We start from the raw sequence: 15,213 nt of genomic DNA on the forward strand, positions 1-15,213 counted from the left end.
GGATCTCCAAAGGCAAACAAGGTCATATTCTTTCCTGTCACTTGACCCCAGTGAGAATAACTACACCCCCAATTGTGCACTCTTCTTGCTAAAACTATAATCTCAAGCAAATAGGATTATTTTTAAATAGAACTTTATCTGATAGAAGTTGAGTAGAAGAAAAAAACACAAAAGACTAGGAAACATGGAGGCTCTCAGGTCTAAAGCAGAAACTTGGCATAATATGAGAAACTGACAAAATAAGAAGTGAAAAAGAGAACTGATAATGCAACATTAAATAGAAAGTGCTGCGTGAATACACTATGCGAGGGCTTGAAGCATGGCTGAATGCCTAGAACAGACAGGCTCAAGGGTTTCTCTATGGTGGCTGGAAAAATGAAGAGAACAAGCCATTGGGATGCCCAGTGAATGGAGAGGATATATGAAAGACCTGAACTAGAATAAAATAAGCTAGAGAAGATCTTGATTTCCCTGGGGCTAAATGATGAACTTAATAGAATTTAAAAGGCTGGAAAGTGGAATCAGCTGAAGTTAATGGATGGAGCCTCTCTCTGTGAGGCTGGCCATAATACTGAACCTCAAACTGAATTTTGTAGTATAAACAATAGGTTACTTACTATGTTACAAGAGAGAAGAAAAGATGGAATTCAGTGCTAAAAAGAAATGAGCTATAAAGCCCTGAAAAGACATGGGAGAACCTTAAAAAATCCATATCAGAACTTTATCTGATAGAAGTTGAGTAGAAGAAAATAAAACCACAATAGACTAGGAAACATGGAGGCTCTCAGGTCTAAAGCAGAAACTTGGCATAATATGAGAAACTGAAAAAATAAGAAGTGAAAAAGAGAACTGTAAAAGAAGTAAAAGGAGCCAATCTAAGAAGGCTACATAGTATATGATTTCAACCATAAGACATTCTGGAAAAGGAAAAACTGTGGAAATACTAAAAAGTTCATCTTATTTATGTGATGTTTCACATATATTGATTTACAAATATTCTAACAGCCTTACATCTCCGGAATAAATCCCACTAGTCAGGTATATGAATTTTTTAATATATTTCTGGATCTTATTTGCTATTATTTTGCTGATGATTTTAACATATATGTTTATTAGAGATATTGGCCTGTAATTTTCCTTTTTTGTAGTGTCTGTCTGATTTTGGAATTGGAATAATGCTGGCCTCATAAAATGAGCTTGGAAGTTTTCCTTCCTCTTGGGTTTTTTTGGAATAGTTTGTGGGGGATAGATGTTCTTTGAATGTTTGGTGAAACTCACATGTGAAGCCATCCAGTCCAGGGTTTTGTTTGCTGGGAGTTTTTTATTATTAATACTATTTCAATTTCATTAATTGTTATTGGCCCATTCTGATTCTTCCTAATTGAGTTTTGGCATATTGTATGTTTCTAGGAATTTTTCCATTTTGCCCAGGTTTTCTAGTTTGTTGGCATATAGTTGTTCATAGTATTTTCTTACAATCCTTTGTATTTCTGTGAGGTCAGTTGTTACTTCGCCTTTTTCATTTCTGATTTTATTTACTTGGATCCTCTCTCTTTGTTTCTTGATAAGTCTGGCTAAAGTTTCATCAATTTTGTTTTTCTTTTCAAAGAACCAGCTTTTGGTTCACTAATTGTTTGTATTGCTTTTTATTGTTGTTGTTGCTTTTTAGTCTCTATGTCATTTATTTCCATTCTGATCTTTATTATTTCTTTCCTTCTACTTACTCTGGGCTTTTCTTGTTGTTCTCTTTCTAATTCTATTAGTTAGCTTTGTGCAGTGGCAGTATCATAGCCAATGAGGTTTATCCGAGGGGCGATTATTGCTAATCTAATTCTATTAGTTGTAGGGTTAGTTTATTAAAGACTTTTCTTGTTTCTTGAGGTAGGCCTATAATGCTATGAACTTCCCTCTCAGGACTGCTTTCCTATGTCCCATAGATTCAGGTTGTTGTGTATTAATTTTTGTTTGTTTCCAGGAAGTTTTTTATTTCTTCTTTGGTCTCATTGGTAATCCATTTAGCTGTTTAATAAGATGGTACTAAGCCTCCATGTGTTTGAAATTTTTTTTATTATTGTATTTGATTTCTAGTTTCATGCCATTGTGATCTGAGAAGATGCATGATATTATTTCAATCTTCTTGAATTTGTCAAGGCTTATTTTGTGTCCTAATATGTTCTCTGTCTTTGAGAATGTTCCCTGTACCTTAAAAAATGTATATTCTGATGCTTCAGGATGAAATATTCTGTAAATATCAATTAAATGTATCTGATCTAGTGTGTCATTTAAGGTCACTGTTTCCTTGTTGTTTTTTTGTCTGGGCAAGGGCAGGGTGGAGAGAGTAAAAGGGGGAAAATGGGAGATATCTGCAATACTGTCAACAATAAATAAAATAAAATTTAAAAAAATATGTAAAAGGGGAGTGCTCAGAAACCTTCCAAAGAGGAAAAAAAAATAAGTTCAGTGGTTCCAAAGATGGGGAAGGGAAGAGTGGTAAAAAGGCAGAACACAGAAGATCTTAGGGCAGTGAAAAACACTCAGTATGATATTATGTATGATGATGGATACATATCATTATACATTTATCCAAACCCACAGAACATGCAAACTCAATAATGAACCCTAATGTAAACAGTGAAGTTGGTATAATTTTGATGTGGTAATGTAGGTTCATCTTTGGCAAAAAAATGTACCATGCTGGTGAGTTATATCGATAATGGGAGAGGCTATGCATGGGTGGGGGAAGTGAGTATATAGGAAATCTCTGTAACTTTTTCTAGATTTTAACATAAACATAAACCTGCCCTTAAAATGGTCTTTAAATACTTTTAAATAAGACAAATAAACCTATGTCACCCCAATAAATTTAAAAAAATTAAAGCAGAAGACAAAGGAGCCAAACTAAAACCTCTACATTTTCACATTAAAAGATTACTGAGAACAGTAAACATGAGCATATACTTCACACTTAAAAAGAAATGAACAAATGTAAGAGTGCCTGTCTTGGGATTTAGCATTCTTGGGATTTAGCATTAGAAATGATAAGCATAAATTACATGGATCCTTTGCTTTGGGATATCACTAAGTTCTCAATGATCTTAAATATTTTCTAACATAATGAACAGTTAATTCAAATAGATGTTAAATTAGTGAGAATGGGCTAAGTTAGATTGTGGTAATAAACAACCTCCACATCTCAGTGATTTATTGCACACACTCAAAATTATTTCTCTCTAATACAGAGTTCTGGGGAAACTGTTCTCTAGCAGTAGGACATCTAGGTTGATGAAACTTCATTATCCTACAGTTTTACCATTTAGCACTTATGGCCTCAATTTATGAGGCTGGGGAAGAAAATGCACTAGCAATTAGATGCTTCAGAAAGGCAACCGCACACACCACTTCTCAACTCATTTGCTATAATTTGTTTATGACCCAATCCAATTGCAAGGTATTGAGAAGTTCATTCTTTTCTGTGCCCAAAAGAAAAGGAGAATCAGGTATTGGTGAACACAAGTAATATCTACCACAGATGGTTTTCCTGAGTGATGTGTGCTTATTAGCCCCAAATTCCCTGATCTTTATTCTAGGTCATCCACATTTAATTTACTATAGGTCTTTCATTAAAACCCTGAAATGGCCCGTTTCCAGAGATTCTAATGTATTATAACCAGATGAGACAATTTTAAGATAATTAATTTTAAAAATAAAATTCAAAGTAAAAATAAATCCTTGAGTGAAAAGAATGAACTGACCAGAGTCAGGTATTTTTGCTTTGCTTCCTTCCTATTCAAAAGGCAACACATTCTATTTCATTACTTTTTACCTCAAAATCTCCTGTAAAGGGTAGGTAACCCATCCTCCAAATCCTTACTTCTGTTTCCAGTGAGGTCAGACTCACATAAGTCATCACTGAAAAGCAGAGACCATGACAAAAATCCAAGGAAATGTACACAGGTTATAGTGTCTTAAAATGTGTTTCATTTAAATAATTTAGTTTTTAATTGTTTTATTAAAGTTATAATTTTAAAAGTCAAATGGTTCAATGAAACTAATTATTAATTACTCTGAATACTCCCAATTACCAGTACTCCAAAAGCAGTCACCTTCAACATTTTTAGCTGGTTCTTTTGGTACTTAATATAATAATATGTCCTTGGTACTTTAAAAGATTTTAATGGTAAGAATTATCTTTTAGCTTTTCCAAATGTAATACCATGATTCAGTCTCTCACACACACACACACACACACACACACACACACACAGAAAAATGTGCACTCATCCTGTCTCCGATATTCTCTCAAAATAAACCAAAGTTTATAAAAGATACTCAGTGTTTGCATTATACATTGTAAAAACTAATATTAAATGAGCCATGCATATGATTATGATTATTTTTCTCTTTCTGAATTTTTTTCTTATCTGTATATTGACAATTGTCTCATTTGGTTTATTTCTTTCTCTACATAGTTATCATAAATCATCCCACAACCCTCAAAATGATGCAAATCTCCTCTCTCTATTTGTTATAAATGCATTGTATATTCTTCCACTTTTTCAAGTCTTCAGAAGTTTCCCTCAGAGTCTTCTCTGCCTCAGGATTACCTGGTAGATGATCACTAGACCTACTGAATATTAGTCATAAAACTCTCCTTTCACAGTCCTCCTGAGGACTCCCTTTGCCTTTGTCTTCTGTTAGATACTTCATTTCCTGGATCAAATATTTTTAAATGTTTGTGTTCAGACTCTTTGTGTCACATTAATTTTTTTTTATGACACTCCTAGGCCAAAAGAAACAGTCCTGTGTTTTAAGTAGTTAAGCCCCAACAAATTAATACTAGTGGTTCATGTGGTATCTACCATATGTCAGTATATCTCCCTTGATGACTAAAATATTGCATGGAACCATGTGATGTAGGAGTAGTTTACCAGGGCCTAGTGGTACAATTTGAGAAATGTGGTCCCAGATCCTATCTTTCTTGTTCACAATCCACTCCTATATTTTGTTGGCCCACATCTTCTAGACACTTCCTGAAAAGAGTATGTTAGAGGTAATTTTTAAAGACATTTTAAGGTCTCTTTCTTCCCTGACACTTGACTGATATTTTGGCTAAATATGTATTTGAGAAAATTTGATATTACAGGTACATTTTGGAGCTTTATGTATGTAAGATCAGTTAGGACAGTGACTTTTTCTATATTATTTTCAAATATCTGGCAGATAGTTGGCAGATGATGATGAAGAGAATGAATAAAGACACTATTGAATATGCCTAAGTCACATTCACCAAAGACATACCAACATGATTAGTTCTGTCATTTTTTAAAATGTCTACAAAATAATGATTATCTACAAAAGTGTAAAATTCAATTATATGAGACTGTACTGAAAAAAATAGATAAAGATGCTTATACTTTACCACATACAAATGGAAAATTTGTAGTTTTGAGTTGAATTATAACATCTAATTATAACATTGTCACCCATCCTTTAAATTAATAGAATATTGCTTCTGCTTTTAATGATGTCGTCAATAGTGCAGTCAGCTTGAGCTGAATAGGTAAGCCAGTTTTTCATGACTTGAAAGCCATCCTATATTTATAGTATATTAAATGCATGAGCCAATAATTCTGAGGCTGGAATAATACATCAATCTATAATGAGAACTGCTTTTAATTTAGTCATTGATAAGTCAAAGTTAACTCAATATCTTCTAGGAAGGCTATTTGAATAATGATACAATTGTACTTTCTGAATAATAAAGTCAACCACTCATTCAAATATGCCATATTCTAATCCCAGTGAAAATGAGCATGACTAAATTCTGTTAGATCAGTGCTAGTGAGGCTGCCTCAGAGCCTTGTGTTCTTCATAAGTCATACACTCATACTATATTCCATTCCAGGGCCAACTCCAGGCAAGTGCAAGTAGGATAATTAAATGGGTGATACTTTAATGCAAAGTTATCATTATTACAGTAAAACAATTCAAATAATCAGCAGCAGAATACCATATGTTCATTAACTTTGATTCTGTATCTTCAATTCATTTACTCTCAAGTTGGAATTATCCTATATTTTGTGTATCCTAACCGCCCTTCTGCTTATATAGAAGTTGAATCAGAAGGTAACTTCTCAGTAGTTGTCCTACCACCATTTAAACCTCAAAAGAAAGAAAAGGACTATCTTTGATCCTATATAATAAAAGGCTACTATGCAAATTGTCCCGTTGACCCGGAGTTCGACCAGGGGATGAGGCCAGTCAGCCAACCACCCACAGCCCCTCCTTAGCCAGCCCCGCCCTTGTTCCCCCCCCTCACCCTGGTCAGGGGTGGGGCCGTACTGCCAACTGCCCACAGCCCCACCACCCAGCCGGCCCGGCCCAATTGGCCCTGATTGGGGCGGGCCAGCCGGGTCCCCACCTGTGTATGAATTTGTGCACCATGCCTCTAGTTTTCATATAAACTCTTCTGTTTTAAAAACAGGTACTATCTTCAAGCTCTATACATGTCTCAACAATCTGCACCTCTCCTATTGGAATATCCCCTGTTCTACATATGCTACTATTTGTCCAGTCTGTCTTTTTCTTTTCTTTTTTAATATATTTTATTGATTTTTTACAGAGAGGAAGGGAGAGGGATAGAGAGTTTGAAATATCGATGAGAGAGAAACATTGATCAGCTGCCTCCTGCACACACCCTCCTGGAGATGTGCTCACAACCAAGGTGCATGCCCTTGATCGGAATTGAACCTGGGACCCTTCAGTCCCCAGGCCGACGCTCTATCCACTGAGCCAAACCACTTAGGTCTGTCCTGTCTTTCTTATAGTTTGTTAAGCTGAATACAATCCTTTCCAGTGGTTCTCAACCTTCTGGCCCTTTAAATACAGTTCCTCATGTTGTGACCCAACCATAAAATTATTTTTGTTGCTACTTCATAACTGTAATATTGCTACTGTTATGAATCGTATTGTCAATATCTGATATGCAGGATGGTCTTAGGTGACCCCTGTGAAAGGGTGGTTCGACTGCCAAAGGGGTTGCGGCCCACAGGTTGAGAACCACTGCTTTAGGCATGGTATGACTAGCTGAACAAACAAGGGTATTAACAGCCTCACTCTAGATGAACTACTCTACCAGCACAGCCAATGGTTGCCTTAGCTTTTACTACAACATAGCAGCCCTGGTTCACACCGAGCTTACTGTCAAATGAAACCCATAGAAGTTTCTAGTAGGTGCTCTTGTTGCTGTCATAGGCTACCCAGTCCATCCTCTTCCCAATCTTTTTGGGAATGCAAGTACCAGGTTGTGTGTGCAAACCTGGGCATGAATTGACATTCCTGCCACCAGGCAAATGTTCCTAAAGACTTCAATCCTTTCAACTTCCTAATGAAACTCTATAATTATTCTCCATGATTTCAGGTGCAAGGTTTTATGACTCCATTTGTCTTAATGCAACCAATCTTGCATTGGATCTTAAACTATCAGGAAGAAGTCCCACTAGAGTTCACCATCTATGGAAATTTTTTTATTTCAGGAAGAGGCAAATGGGTTTCCCATAACTGTTCTTCCTCTGCCTCACTTCTGGTTTACTTTGTGCCACAAAAACATGCCCCCCGCCTCCTTACAGGAAGCATCAAACGCCTCCTGATTTTTCTATATCTAACTGCTGCTGAAGCTGTTTGTGCTTTATTTCTAATTCTTCTATTATTTCAAAGAAGCTTCTACAATTTATTGTTTTGTAGGCTACTTAAATTTCAGCACAGAAAGCTAGATAGATTTTATAGCTACACTTCAGAGGTTCTATTTCAAACTGCTTTAAAATGGAGAAGTTTTAAGTCATAGAGCTGAAGTTCTTCAGTAAAAGAAAAGATTATAACTGATTTTATCACACAGATAATGACATAATCAATCTAAATATGCATCTTCAAAAGAGAAGCAAATATGCAAACTCTCTAGTCTCACTCAAAATGGAAATAAGAATTTTTGTATTTATATTTGAAATGCTTTGTATAATTCATAAGGAATGGCTGAATTACTATTATGTTTTTTCTTTCAAAAGGCTTACAATTATATTTGGGAAGACATTTAAACCTCTGAAAATATTAGACTATAATGTAATAATGACAAGAACCTTCACAGACATTATTTTATTTAATCCTCACACCAACTGCATGATTTAAACCTAGGATATTATAAAATTTACTTACAGCCCTAACCGGTTTGGCTCAGTGGATAGAGTGTCAGACTGCAGACTCAAGGGTCCCAGGTTCAATTCCAGTCAAGGTCATGTACCTTGGTTGCGGGCACATCCCCAGTAGGGAGTGTGCAGGAGGCAGCTGATCAATGTTTCTCTCTCATCGATGTTTCTAACTCTCTATCCCTCTCCCTTCCTCTCTGTAAAAAAAATCAGTAAAATATATTTTTTTAAAAATTTAATTACAAATGAGGAAACTGTGGCTAAGAGAAGAAGGGATATGCCTAAAGTCACATGAACCTATCAATGGGCAGAACTCGTGCTGGCCTCCAGTGTGCTAGCTCCTAATCCATTGTTCTTTCTACTTTATTATTTCTAACATAACCTCTGCCCTATCCCTATTTTCCAAATTTAGGAAGAGAGTCTAATTTGGAAGTTGCTTTATATTTATTCCTTCAGTATACTATATTACATTTAAATTTCTTACCAACTTCCCATTTTTATTATTATACTAGAGGCCTAGTGCATGAATTCATGCACGGGTGGGGGTGGCGATCAAGAGTGGGGCAGGTGGGAGGGCATGGGCTGTTGTCCAAACAGCCCTGCCTCCTGATCAAAATCCTGGTCAAAGGGACAATTTGCATATTAGCCTATTATATAGGATTCTTAGAAGTGTGGTAGGTAACATAGCTATAAACAGAAATATTGGGTATAAATCACACATATTATACAGTATAGCAGTCAGTGATTTGTTAGTAAATGTTTAACAATAGGTTCTTGAAGGACGGAAAAATGCAAATTATAACATCTTTCTATTTCCATGGTGTTTATACTCCTATCATGGCTGATTTCAAGTTACTATCAAGATATTATTGACTGCCCAGTGTTTGTTGATTGAGAAAGATATGTACAAGCAGCTCTCATGGGCTGGCACTATCCCTCATTGACTATCCTCCCATCTAGAACATCTTGTTTAAATTAGTTACACATTGGGCTTTCTCCATAGTTTTTATTTTCCCCTGGATGACCTTTATTTATGAGTAATTTACATACATAAATTATATCCTTTTAAAGTATAAAATTCGATTATTTTGGCAATTGTATAGACCCATGAAACCACCAACTGCCCTAAAGATACATCACCTCCATTGTGCCCCATTGCAGGACACCCCTTACTCCATTTCTGGCAACCACTGATCTGCTTTATGGCCCTACAGATTAGTTTACAGATTACATAAATGGAATAATGTAGTAAGTACTTTATGTGTCTACCTTCTTTCACTCAGGATAATGATTTTGAGATTCATCCATGTTGCAGTGTATAGCAATTAGTTCATATTGCTGAAAGGTATGCCATTGCATGAATATGCATCAGTCTATCTTCACAGTTGAACTGTTGCTAGGTTTTAGCTATTGGAAATAAAGGTGTTATGAACAAAAATTGTAAATCTCTGTGGAGACCTATGACTTATGTCTTTATTTCTATTGGGTAAATACTATTTAAGAGTATAATGGCTGGAAAGTGTATATTAAAAATTTTATAAAATTTCCCAAGGTTTACAAAGTCGTCATACCATTTAGGTTCCCACCAGTAGTCTCTCTTTTTAATTTTAGCTGTACTAACGGGTGGATAATATTGTAGTATCTCATGTGGTTCTAATAGTATTTCCTTAATGATTAATGATGTTGATTATTTATCTACGTGCTTATTAACCACTTATAGATATTATTTTCTGAAATGTCTTTTCAACTTGTTTGTCCATTTAAAAAATCAAGTTACAGTCTTATTGAGTTGTAATAATTTTATGTATTTTGCATAATAATAATAATAATAACATTTACTTTTCATTATTCATAAAAAAGTAAATGAATATTAGATGCTATTTAAACTGAATTATGGAAAAATAATAATCCCATACATTCAAAAGTACTTTTCTGGCATAATTATATACCTTTTTAAAATTTTGATAAGTACAACAGTCCTCTGAGGAAAGTAGGGTAGTTATAATTATCCTAATTTTCCAAAATAGTTAAACTGTCAGGTAGGCAGTAGAGCACTTGTTAAGTATGTGGGATTTGGGACTAGACCACCTAAGTTCAAATTATTACTCACTGTTTACTAGCTGAGGAACCTTGGGCAAATTAATTGAGAATATTTAAAACTCAGTTTTCTCACTGGTAAAATGTGAGGAATAATAGTGCTTAAATTAAGATCATTGTAAAGACTTAATGAGCTGTTTGTAATATTATAATTTTGTACAAACTATAATTAAAAGAAGAACATAGGGGGTAGAAGCTGTCCAAACAGATCAACACAGAGAATTAAAGGCAAGGATGACAATACATATTCTGTTGAGGAAATCATAAAGGTGGAATACAAGAGCTTCAAGCTTCTAGTAGTTGTTTTCATCACCAGACAGGGAAACCCATCTGAAAATACAGTCAACATAAAGGGAGGCAGTGTCGAAGAGTGTAGAGCAAGATATTCCTACAGATATGTTGAGCCCAACTGGATTTAACCATCCTTGAATCTAGATCACTCCACACTTCCATAAAGATTCACTACATTTCCCAGCCTTGATTCAGTGTACTTTGGAGAGCAGCAGGGCCATGAGAGGACGATCCTGTGAAGATGTGGTGCAGAAGTGTGACACGTACAAGAGGGATATTGATGTGACCTTAAAACAAAATCTGGTGAAATTTGTACGTGATTACTTTTTGACTAGGTCTGACTTGACCTTCCCTTAGCTGTCAGCACCCCACCAGACACATAAGTCAATTCTGTTTAATACAATGTGTGCCTTGCACTCCAGCACACACAGATATACTTTCTGCTGGGCCGGGAGTCTATCTGGACAGTGTTGTGCTATACATCAGTACTGTTATCATTGCCTCTCTGAAAGGAAACCCTTCGCAGTGTCCATATTCATCATTCCCTTGGAGAGTTATAGTGTTCGCTGACAGATCGACCTATTTTGATCTCCATTTGAAAGAATTTCGACTGAAAGAGATGAAAACTTAGGCATGCTGCCGGAGGAAAGAACAAAGACATTAACAGATAAATGTGTAAGAGACAGAAAATCTTCCATTTTGGTTGGTACCTCTGGGTGAATAGGTAAGTATGAAGAGTAGAAAGAGGAGTTGAGGCTAAGAGGTAGAGAGCCCAGGATGACAGGCAGGTTGAGGAGCCTGGCCTTCTCTCCCTGAATGAGGGAGAGTTAGGGAGTGGTCTTGAGCAAGGCAGTGCCCTCTTCATAGCTGTGAGACAGAGTAGAGTTGCTTAATGGGGAGAATCAGACAAGACAGAACCACAAAGAAGCTCTGACAATAGTTTAAATAGTAAACTTAGTGTCTTAGAAGTAAGAAGCATCTTGGGGAATGAAACCTTGTAATGTGATTGGTTGTTGGGAGAGTTTGGACCAAGAACAAGGGGAGTTTCTGCTGCCATTCACAGAGCAAGAACCTGCAAAAAGAGGAGGAAACAGGTTGTTTATTTGTTTGGGGGGGGGGTAATGAATGATAATAATTTAATTGTGGACCTTTTGACATGAAAGTACAGAATGTTACCCAAGTAGCAGGCAATTGAAAATGAATACCTGGATCAAAAGAGAGGCAAGGACCAGAATAGAAAATTGGGAATCATAGACATGGAGGCTAAATTTTAAAAACCAATGAAGTGAGCAAACTATTTCCCATGGGCCACCTGTTTATTACCACTATGGAACTTTTTATTTTCAAATGATCCCAGGTTCACATGTATTAAAATAGTACAGAGATCCCATATTACCTTTTAACAATTTCTTGCAATAATAACACCTTATAGAACTTTAGTAAAATATTATAACAAAGATAATAACATAATAACAATCTAACAATCTTTGAAAAGGCCTCTGAAAGCCCCTATTTCTTTCTTACTCTTGCCAGACTACATCAACTTGCAACACTGATGTCAGGTTCTCTGGGTGCATTCACATGCCGAGGAGTATCCACTTAATTTCTATATCCTGTAGCCTTACAACCAAACAGTACTACTATGTTCTCTTCATCCATCTCCATCTTCTCTAGAATCTTCTTTCAATTCACTGTTACTTTGCAGAGAGGTCTATGTGCTATTTTGCTATTTTATGTTTTTGCCACACCCACACCTGATTTCTTCACAAGCCTCTCACAGTTTCTTTTCCAGGATTCCTGCTCACAGTTTGTATAGCCTGTGGTTAACATCAGATGGCCCAGATATACAAAGGTACAGAGAACAAAGTAGAACATTAATCTATTGACAATTAAATAGGGTACTTACGGGCTAACATGGCAACTGAAAGCTCTCCAAAGGGCTTGCTGGTCCACTGAGGGTGACATCAGACACATTTGGCAGATGGCCAAATACTAAGAACTGAGCAGGCATTTTGTTTGCCTTTTCTCCCTCCCTTATTCATTTAATAGATTTCAAAAAGCATATGAATGATTAATTCAGTCTCAAGTGGCTGGCTGTGATCTAATTCACTGAGGCTGTCTGCAACACAAAAGAGAAACAAAATCACAAGGATTTGGGGATTCTAGCAAGGCTAAAATAAAAAAAACACACACACATTTGTTTGATTTCTCCCTTTGTTTTCCCACTTAGTAATATTAGCAATATCTGTACTAGTTAAACAGATCTTCAAATACCTTGAAAATGAAAAGAAGATGATGGTAACAAAAAATGGTGGTGGTTCTCAGAATACTCAAAACATTTACTCTTAGTTACGTAAAACCACTGACTTTGTTCTTTGGAACCTTATCAAGACCATCAAAGCAATTTTATCATCATTCGCACTTCTAGTCTTTACTGTTTGATTTTCTAGCAATGATTAATAGGGTTAGTAATACCAATTCTAATACGTATTAGGTATGACAATGGTAATGATATGTGTGTCATGGAAAAGAGGTTTATATACTAGTAAAAGCAACTAATATTTTTCCTTTCTTTTCTTTCTTCTTTCTCTTCCTTTTCTCCCTCTCCTTCCTTTCTTCCGTGCTCACTGGTGCGTGTGCGTGTGTGTGTGTGCGTGCGTGTGTGTGTGTGTGTGTTCAGAGAAAAGTAGACATACTAAGATGACTTTGTGCTGCCATCACCCCATCTTAAACCAACCTACAAACTCATGAATATGGGGCTGTAAGGAGACACATATATTTTGAACTGGGAGGAGACAGGCAAAAGAAAATACTGAATGACCCAGTTTTAAGCTTCACCTTATCTGTTATGAAAGTAGTAGAGGATGAAACTATAGTTTAAGAACAAATAGCAAATGACACTGGCTGAGGAGGTTATTAAAAAGCAATTTTTAGATATAAAAGTGTATACAGTCAGACAGATTATATAACAGTTTCAATATTATTGTGTATTTTATTTTCAGTTTCTAAGAATGTATCACCCACATTTTTCTGGCTTATAAATAATTTAATTTTGATAAAAGTTTGATGGTAAATTGAATCAGCTATGCAAATTTATTAAACACTTGAAATATATTACTGATAGTTCCTTTTTTACCAGTTTGAGAAATTAAGTAGAAAAAAAAATACTTTTATATTTGAATTAGAAGACTCTAAGCCCCATTCCTCTTTTTCTGGGCTTCTTACTAGACCCTCCAGGTATTTATAAGGGCTTGAGAATCAGTGTCTTCACATGCTAGCCCTCAGCTGCCTGCCTGGAGGACAGGAACTGAATATGCCCTGATGAAGCTATTTTCAAGACAGAATAAACACAAACTTTCAGTGTTCCTCTTGAATTTCTGGTGAGCTATTAACATTTTGCATTAAACACCACCTTCTCATTACCACTATAAACATTCCCATAAGATATGGGGGCACCTAGCATTTGCCTCAGAGGTAGCATTTAAATCCATCAATGTTTTCCCCAACATCCTGCATTTCTACATTTTATACAACCACTAAATCTAAGCCAGTATCCTCCATAGGAGGGGTATTCTACCTACAAAAAGGAAAATATTAAAGGAGTCAGTATAATTTATAGATAAGAATTTATAGGATTTTAAGAAAAACAAGACTTAAAAGCATAATGTGGAAGCCAGTTTAGGAGACCAGATTATAAGTATATCTGTCCACCAGGAATCTTGGGCTGTACCTAGTTTCATTGAACTTTGAAGAAATTCCACTTATTTTCAGAGAGGTCATTCCTGTAGGCAGTCCACCTCCCAAAGATGGCTTCTAACCACATGGTATACTCCATTGTGTTCACAATTTGTTCCATTTCAAATTGTACTAATTTTAAATGAGAGGCAGAGCTATTATGATGCTATTATGGGGACTCTAAAAATTGGTCAGTATGTATAAATACTGGGAACTGATATTTGTAAGAATATCCTGGAGGAGTACGTTGTCAAGACAAAAGAAAGTGAACCGGTATTTTGGGCTGTGGCTGGAATGTTAAGCAATGATCAACCAGGGCTTCTGAGCCTTTTCCATGACTTAGGAGCCTGTGTCATTTGAGGCGAAGAATGCCTTGCTTAGCCTCTAAAAGACCCTTGTTGGCTATCATTTTCATTGTCCTGTACTGGTGGTATATTTTCACGGAGTTTGGCAAGAGGGTAAGGGGACTGGGAACAGGGTAGAGTCCATTAGCAGATACTAAAATGGCCATCATCTCTCCCTCTATCACTTCTGGAATTGGATGACAACACCATCGTCATGATATAATATCAGGAAGCTCATCGCTGTGGAGGAAGCACAGTCTTGTGTTTTCTGGTGTTACATCACAAAATGGAATTGTCCATCTAGTACATAAATGTCTGTGGAGGCATTTGCACTTGGGCTGCCTGTGTGTCTGCACCAACTTCTGAGTCAGTCAGTGATTCTGGAGTCTCAGGAAGTAGTCAGCTAGAATCCCTCCAAGGGACTCTTTATCCCTCTTTTCCTCTGTCTTATAGATAGTCTTCACACTTCACTAATATCTCCTCTGTCTTATACCAACTAATCAGTCCTTTGATGAACATCTGGTGGGTCCATCTCCATTTTCTATGTG

At 36.2% G+C, this 15,213-nt stretch overlaps 1 pseudogene; it reads left to right on the plus strand.

Annotated features, from left to right (window-relative positions):
• Nucleotides 1-1,765: 1,765 nt before the first annotated feature.
• LOC138999608 (U4 spliceosomal RNA) lies at nt 1,766-1,916 on the plus strand (annotated as a pseudogene).
• Nucleotides 1,917-15,213: the final 13,297 nt, after the last annotated feature.

The sequence above is a fragment of the Myotis yumanensis genome, unplaced genomic scaffold (assembly GCF_028538775.1).
Source record: "Myotis yumanensis isolate MYYU_CA2020_CCGP unplaced genomic scaffold, mMyoYum1.0.hap1 SCAF_1, whole genome shotgun sequence".
NCBI lineage: Eukaryota > Metazoa > Chordata > Mammalia > Chiroptera > Vespertilionidae > Myotis > Myotis yumanensis.